Here is an 8,165-nt window from a genome sequence, read left to right as displayed (position 1 = left end):
TATCCAGAGGCAGGTAATTTATCATTTAAACCGCAGTTTATAATTATAATTGAGTGGAGAATGGAGAAACAAACACAAGAAGAAGCAAGTCAATTGGGCTAGTTAGCCATTGATTTATATATATATATATTTATATGTGTGTGTGTGTGTGTGTATATATACGTATATATATATATATGTATGTATGTATATATATATATATATATGTATGTATGTACATATGTATATATATGTGTATACATATATGTATATATATGTATATATACTGGAGTAAGCACATAAATGTGAAACAAGGTGGAAAAAAAGAGTACTCAAATACCAGAGGTAGAGTAATATGCTTTATTAAAAAGCAGCAGAAATATCACAAAAACTGTTACTCAGGGTTTCACGTTCCCCTTTGTTGGAGTTTTGTTAGAATGGAACAGAAATGACGATATAATCAAACAAAGGATACACCTTTGAAATGGCTTTGTTTCATTGGTCCTTTCAGTTAACGGTCTTAAGCATGCAATGAACAAAATAAATTCAGAATAAATTGTAAAATCGAAGAAAATTTTAAATCAAAGGACAGATTCCAAATACATATGGTAAATAAATATATGCGAAATAAAATTAATAAATACATTAAAATTAAAATTGAAAATGTTCACGCTGTATTACATAAATATTTCTTCAGCAGAATATACACATACTAGACAATCTATAATATACATATATGCACCAAAATACACAGATGCATGCACATAGTTATATACACATACAGACATATATATGTAAGACATAGATATATACACAAATACCCATATACATATATGTACGCATACATGCACGCACACAAAATCTCTTGGTGTATCCATATACATGTAAGACATAAATATATACACAAATACATATATAAATATATGTACACATAGATGCACGCACACAAAATCTCTTGGTGTATCCATATACATGTAAGACATAAATATATACACAAATACATATATAAATATATGTACACATAGATGCATGCGCACAAAAATCTCTTGGTGTATACATATACATGTAAGACATAAATATATACACAAATACATATATACATATATGTACACATAGATGCATGCGCACAAAAATCTCTTGGTGTATACATATACAGGTCAGTTATTACAGACGAGAGAAATGGGAAGTGCACCTTAAGCTTAGGAAGGCGAGAGAGAAAAAGAAACGTAAAAATGAGCGAGAGAAAGAGAAAAAAAAGAGAAAAATGAAGAGAAAGAAAAGGAGAAAAAAAGGAGTGTGTTAAGGACGCTAGCAAAGTATCCAGTAGGAAGAGAAAAGATACTTTGAGTAAGAAAAGAAAAGAAAGAGAGATAGATCACAATATATATGTAACAATTTGCCCATCTTTATGTTCTGAGTTCAAATTCTGTCAAGGACAACTTTGCCTGCCTCCTTTGAGGGTTGATTAAATAAGTACCAGTTGAGCATTGGGGCTGATGTAATTGACCTTATCCAGCCCTGAAATTGCTGGCCTTGAGCCAAAATTTGGACCCAATATTAATTGTATTGGATTACATTAAGGATATTTATATCTTTGAGGAAAAGTGTTAGGTTTCGAAATATGTTTCAGAACACGAAAGGAAATTAGATACATTTCATTATGTTTCACATAGATCAGCAATTTAATGTAAGCAACAACACCTCTTGGGATCACTTTAAGTGGGCAGCAAATATCAAGGGAGCATTATGATAGAGTGGGGGGAACTAACAGTTTTGAGGAGTCCTGATTTTTCTTAGAAATATAATATTTTAACCAGATACACTGTTAAATTGTTTTACACATTTTCATCAAGATCTTTGTCAGTATTAGAAATTTAATGGAACATTGTGTTATTAGGAAGTAGAAACATGACTGATGGTGCACCAAAGTTTGGTATACTTTCATTATATAATTCCTCAGTTTCTTAAAAGATTTCCATACAAATTTAATACACGGGGTGCCAGTCTGTATGAATATCTAAAAATAACACAAGTTTGGTAGGATAGCATAAGAAAATTGTGTGATAGACCACTGCACAAATTTGGCTTCCATTTCATTAAAAGAATCCAATTTATTTATTTATTCATTTAGTTATATTTACAAAATATGGGAGATGGGAGGGTTAGCTACACCTCCATAAGCTTGGCTTTGTCAACAGACACTGTTGAGAAGTTCCTCATGGACTGACCGATGACCAGACTCAATGATGTGTTAACATTTGCAAGCAACTGCTAGCAAATCCTTGAAATGCTTGTTTTTGGCATTGAATTGTAACTAAGAAAGAAAAATGTATCTATTTTTGTAATCCTAATGAGAGAAATCAGTAGTTTCATTCTGGATAGGCTTCAGAACCTGTTGTTAAACAAAGGCGGTTTCAACAGAAGGTCATGTTATGTGTTTGGTGGAATTCCATGGGATGTTTCCCTTTGAGTTTGTCCCACGTGCTCATGCTGTGAACACTAACTTTTGTGCCCAACAACTGCAGTGAGTAAATGAAATATTGAAAGCCTGCTATCCAGCATTGGTCAGTTAAAGACACACACTCCTACAGCATGACAATGTGACCAAACACAAACTTAAGGAACTTGATGGACTGGAAGTGCTGCCTCACCCTGCCCACAGTCTACACCTTGCACCATCAGACTGGCAGTATCTCTGAACTCTGACTCATCTATTAAACAGACAGATGTTCAACAATGTGCATGAGGTTAAAAATGGGTACAGGGAGTTCTTGCTTCTAAACCAGCCAAATGGTATAAGCATAAAATTGAACTTTGGGCACATTGATGGTGACAGTCAATAGAATATGATGGGATGTATTTTGATGAATAAATGCTGTCAATATGTAATTTGTTTGAACTATTGATTAAAACTTGAAATACGAAAAAATACTTTTGACAACTTGTTGTATATATATATATATATATATATATATATATATATATATATATATACACACATATATATATACACACACACACATATGTTAATTATTAGTGGCAGAAGCAGTATCAATACCAAAAGGAAATCTTTACATCCAACTTAACATGGATGTCTTGTTAAAACAATAAATACTGGGTTGTTAGTCTTTGGTGCATAAAAACACACATAGAGATCATTGCAGACAAGAAGCATCTGTCATGGATGCCAGAATTCCCATATCATGTAATTTCATTCTACTGGAAACCATCAGTGAGAAGCATCTGATCATCACATTTCCAGTAGAATGAAATCATGTGGTATGGGAATTCTGGTGCCGATGACAGACGATTATCATTTACTATGATCTATATATGTGCTTTTATGCACCAAGCACCTATATGAGAGGATCTCTCAAGGTTAGTAACATATATACATGCATGCATATACATGTGTGTATGTGTGTGTGTGTGTGTGTGTGTGTGTGTGTGTGTGTGTGTAAGAAATATATAATTTGTTTTTATGGTTGAACTTGGAGTAATACTATAAATTACACTTTCACCATTTATTCCAACCCATTATATCTCATGGCCACTGTCATAGGTTGTTAGAGAACATCAAATACTTACTCCAGCCTGCTATATTTACATAGCAAAATGCAGATTGAACATTCTGGAACATTTCATGTTTACCATAATTAAGTTGTACACAAAATTCTTATCAGAGATCATGTAAAGGCAGTTGGGCATTACAATCACCTGCAACAGTATCAAGAGACAAGTTGTTCACATTTTCTCACCTCTCTCTCACCTTCACATTTATTCCATTTCTCTTTTTCACATACACACTATCCGAGACAGCAGGAAATATGTATTTAGTCGACACACAATTTTCATCTCATTCTCTAATGGATATACCCCAAAACAGACAATGGAAATAATACTTGTTTATCATTAATTCATCCACGCAGGACTTTTCTCTGACTGAGTATAACAGCTTTCTGGTCAAGTAAAGTAATGTAATGAGAATAAATATATGGCTGATTTGAAAATGTACATTATGGTATTTGATTCATACTACATTAACTGTTTAACACTTCTTTGTTATAATAGTTAATCTTGACAGAATAGCTTAACTAACAACTAAGTAGTACTTTTACTTTCTTAAAATGCCTTGCAGCAATCTTATTAGATGTCTGCAGCAATTCTTCACCAGGTGACGACTCTGCAAATAAAATACAGCTTATGAACAACAAATAAGGATACACCTTTTAAGCTGAATGCAGCTAAGGATTCAATTATTGTGGATATCTGAACAATTAAAACACAATTTACATGATGTTTAAGCTAAATTCAACAGTTTGCATAATAGGAAAGCAAAATAAAATATTCCATCCAAAAATGTAAGTATTTTAAAAAATTTCAACAAGATTATGGCTGGGAGATAACAATTTAATCAAAATAGCTGTCCTCCAGCTCAACCTTGGTGTTGCAGACAGAGTGGTTGGTTCTTTCTCAATTATTCCCCACACAGTAATCCATGGGATTACAACTGGGGAAATTAGAAGGCTAGAAATTGGGGCTAGTGAAATGATAGAAACTCTCCAGCAACTACTTCTGAACTTTTCCAGAGATATGGCAAGGAGATGAATCCTCCTGCCATTCACATGGCCTTCCAGCAGCAGCTCTCTCCTGCCAGGGATTGACTAAGTCTCCAGCAGCATCATATAGCTATCTGAATTGAGCCTAAGGCTCTGTTCAAAGATGTGGGGATGAATTTTGGGATGAGGATACAGTCAGAATGCCTACTGTGTCTCTTCCTGCTGGTCACAGTTGGCCATGTCATGTTTCACAGCTTTTACAGTGTTCATAGAGCACCGAGCAGCAGTCATGATGTTGGCATTTTAACTAACAGCACAAATCACCATGATACAGGTAACTCTTTTCCAATATTTAGATGGCTTCCAGTCCACCATGTCAGCTAACTATTTCTCAGCTACATCTTCAATTTTTATGCTCTCCAATGCCATTGACTGTTCACCAAGACATCAAGCTGTTCCTGAAAAAAGGAGATATAAAAAAACGTTGTTAAATGGAGCTTGAACACCCAGTATATGAATAATGAATAGGCAGAACCCTCAGGGCATCAGATAAAATGTCTTGTAGTAATTATTTTGGATCTGTGCATATTAAGTTCAAATCCTACTGAGGTCCATTTTGGCTTTTATCCTTTCAGGGTTGATAAATGATGTACTAGCCCAGAATAAGCCTCCTTCTCTCCTTCCTTACCAATTTGTAACTAGATTGTAATTTTAATTGAATGGACCAGCTTTGCCTTGTTGTATGATACAGATTTGATTAGGACATTGTGTTAAAGCTTTCTCTTGAGTATATGCATAAAAACAGAAATTAGAAATGACACTTGTGTCTTTGGAATATTCAGCCATTTATTTACTAATTTTGTGAGTAAGAATTCAGCTAGTTGAACAACTGGATACTCATCATCAAGACTAGTAAGAGAATCCACCAGTTGTGTAAACAGATAACCTTCCAGAAGATAATCAGTCAACATGGAGAACATGTGTACGTAAACTTGTTGCTGATAAATATATGTATATATATACAAATATATATACATACTAGGATATATAATTGCATATATATATACTTACATATGTACACACACACACATACAGGTACATATATATATACATATATATATATATAAATATATATATATATATATTCATCATACATAGTACACACATATGCACACACAATTATTAATGTGTGTGTGCTTATATTTTCTGTAACAAGCTTACCTATGTCCTCCAAGCTTTCTACTGTTTCTAGAAAATTAATTATTTACATTATTTATGTGTGTGTGTGTGTGTGTGTGTGTGTGTGTGTGTGTGTGTGTGTGTGCGTGTGTGTGCGTGTGTGTCTGTGTTTCTGTGTGTGTGTACATTTGTGTTTGCATTTCATTTCATTTCGTACAGGCTGGAAGCTCTGAGACATCCGTAGCTATTTACAATGTCTACGAATGCCATTGCTTGCAGACAAGCGTAGTAAACTCTTGTTATACCAAAACACAATTCTGACTGAGGCAATGATTTCTTTCCTTCTTCTTCTCCTTTTACTTCTACTTCTTCATCATCTCTAGTGACCTCATCTATGAAAAGAGAAAATTATAATAGGAAGAAACCAAAACGAAGGAAGCCAATAAATAAATACAACACAAGCAAACAGAAAAAAATAATCTATCTTTATCATGTCAACCACAAATTATTCAATGAAAAGGATTCCATGAAATCTGAGAAAATAACTGAAAGGGTAAAAGACGTTAAATATACATATTTTGGGAGTATAGATTTTGTCTGAAAAGTTGACCATGTGTATGTTATTTTAATACTAGACATCTTTTGTTCCTTTTAATGAAATTATTGATGATTCACTGATTCATACATGATCTCCTGTTCCTTCTAAAGCATTGACAATAATGAAAAAAAAAAAAAAATTAGAATATTGAAACATACTATGAAACATGGCTGTATGGTTAGGAAGTATGCTTTCTAACCAAGTGGTTTCAGATTCAGTCCCACTGATCTGTGGAATATTTACATACATTGTTACACAAATTGGTATGTAAATGCACCCTGGTGTCATGCAAATGGCATCCATGCCAGTGGCATGTAAAAGCACCCATTACACTCTTGGAGTGGTTGCCATTAGGAAGGGCATCCAGCCATAGAAAACCATGCCAAATCAGACTGAAGCCTGGTGCAGCCTTCCAGTGTGCCAGCCCAGTCAAACTGTCCAACCCAAGTCAGCATGGACAACAGACATTAAATGATGATGATGATGATGATGCTAATTCAATGAACAGGTAATTCAGTTGGTTACACAACTGGACACCATCAGGAATCTAACGGGATCCATTATGTGTGTGTGTGTGTTCATCATCATCATCATCATCATCATCATCATTTAACGCCTGTTGTCCATTCTGGCACAGGTTGGACAGTTGAGAAGCTGCACCAAATTCCAATCTGATTTGGCATGGTTTCTACAGCTAGATGCCCTTCCTACTGCCAGCCACTTTACAGAGTGAGTGGTGTGCTGAGTACTTTTACATGGCACTACATGGGCGCTTTTGTGTGGTGCTGCACAGGTACTTTTATGTGGCACTGCACGGGTGCTTTACACCACCAGAAGGATCAGTTTTAATACTTCTGCTGTGGAGTATGAGTCTTCTTGAGTACAGCAACGTGCCCGACATCTTGATCCTTTGTCATCTCACCTGAAAGGTTTAGTAGCTAAGGTCATTTTTCAGTACTTATCCCATGTCTTCCTGGATTTCCTACTTCCACATGTTTCATCGACTCTGAGAGATCGGCACTTCTTTATGGAGCTATCAACTACCATGTAGAATTGCTGTCCATATACATGCATCATACAATCTTCCTTTCACTTGGAAAGAGAAACCTTTCATGGTTATCAGAGGTAACAGCTCTCTGAATTTCCTCCATTCTATTCTTATTTTTGCCATTACACACTCCATGAATCCTCAACCCACTACGAATTTGGTCCCCTAGGTAGCAGAAATTATCTACTACTTCTAATGAGCCACCAGGGCATTTGAGAGAACCAATTTCCTGAGTATCTAAAGTTTTTATGGATTCTGTGCAATTTCCACATAAGAAAACTATCTTCGCTGATAACATTCCTATTAATCCACAGCACCTCTTGTGTGTCCATAGCTTGCATTGGGTATATTGTATCGAGTTCCAGCCTACACCTTTCCTACAAATCAAACTGGGCTACCTGGTGGGGTAGGATTCTATCAGTTTTTAACTTTGTTAAGTTAACCTTAAGGCCCTTAGATTTCAGGTTTTGCTTCCGCACCTGGAATTTCTCTTCTAGCTCTAATATGGAATCTGCTATGATGGCAAGATCATCAGCATATGTATGTATGTGTGTGTGTGTGTGTGTGTGTGTATATATATATATATATATATATATATATATATATATACTAGCAGAAATACCCGGCGTTGCCCGGGTTAAAGAGAATAATGAAATCTAAAAACGCTGTCTAGACTACGCATCATCTTTATATATAGAGATGTATATACACACACGCACCCAAACACACGTATATATATGTATATCAATATAAATATATGAAAGTCAATGAAGTTTCGTAAAAGAAGGTGATCATGTACATA

Source organism: Octopus bimaculoides, chromosome 4, assembly GCF_001194135.2.
Source record: "Octopus bimaculoides isolate UCB-OBI-ISO-001 chromosome 4, ASM119413v2, whole genome shotgun sequence".
Taxonomy (NCBI): Eukaryota; Metazoa; Mollusca; class Cephalopoda; order Octopoda; family Octopodidae; genus Octopus; species Octopus bimaculoides.
Note: the sequence above shows the minus strand (reverse complement) of the source record.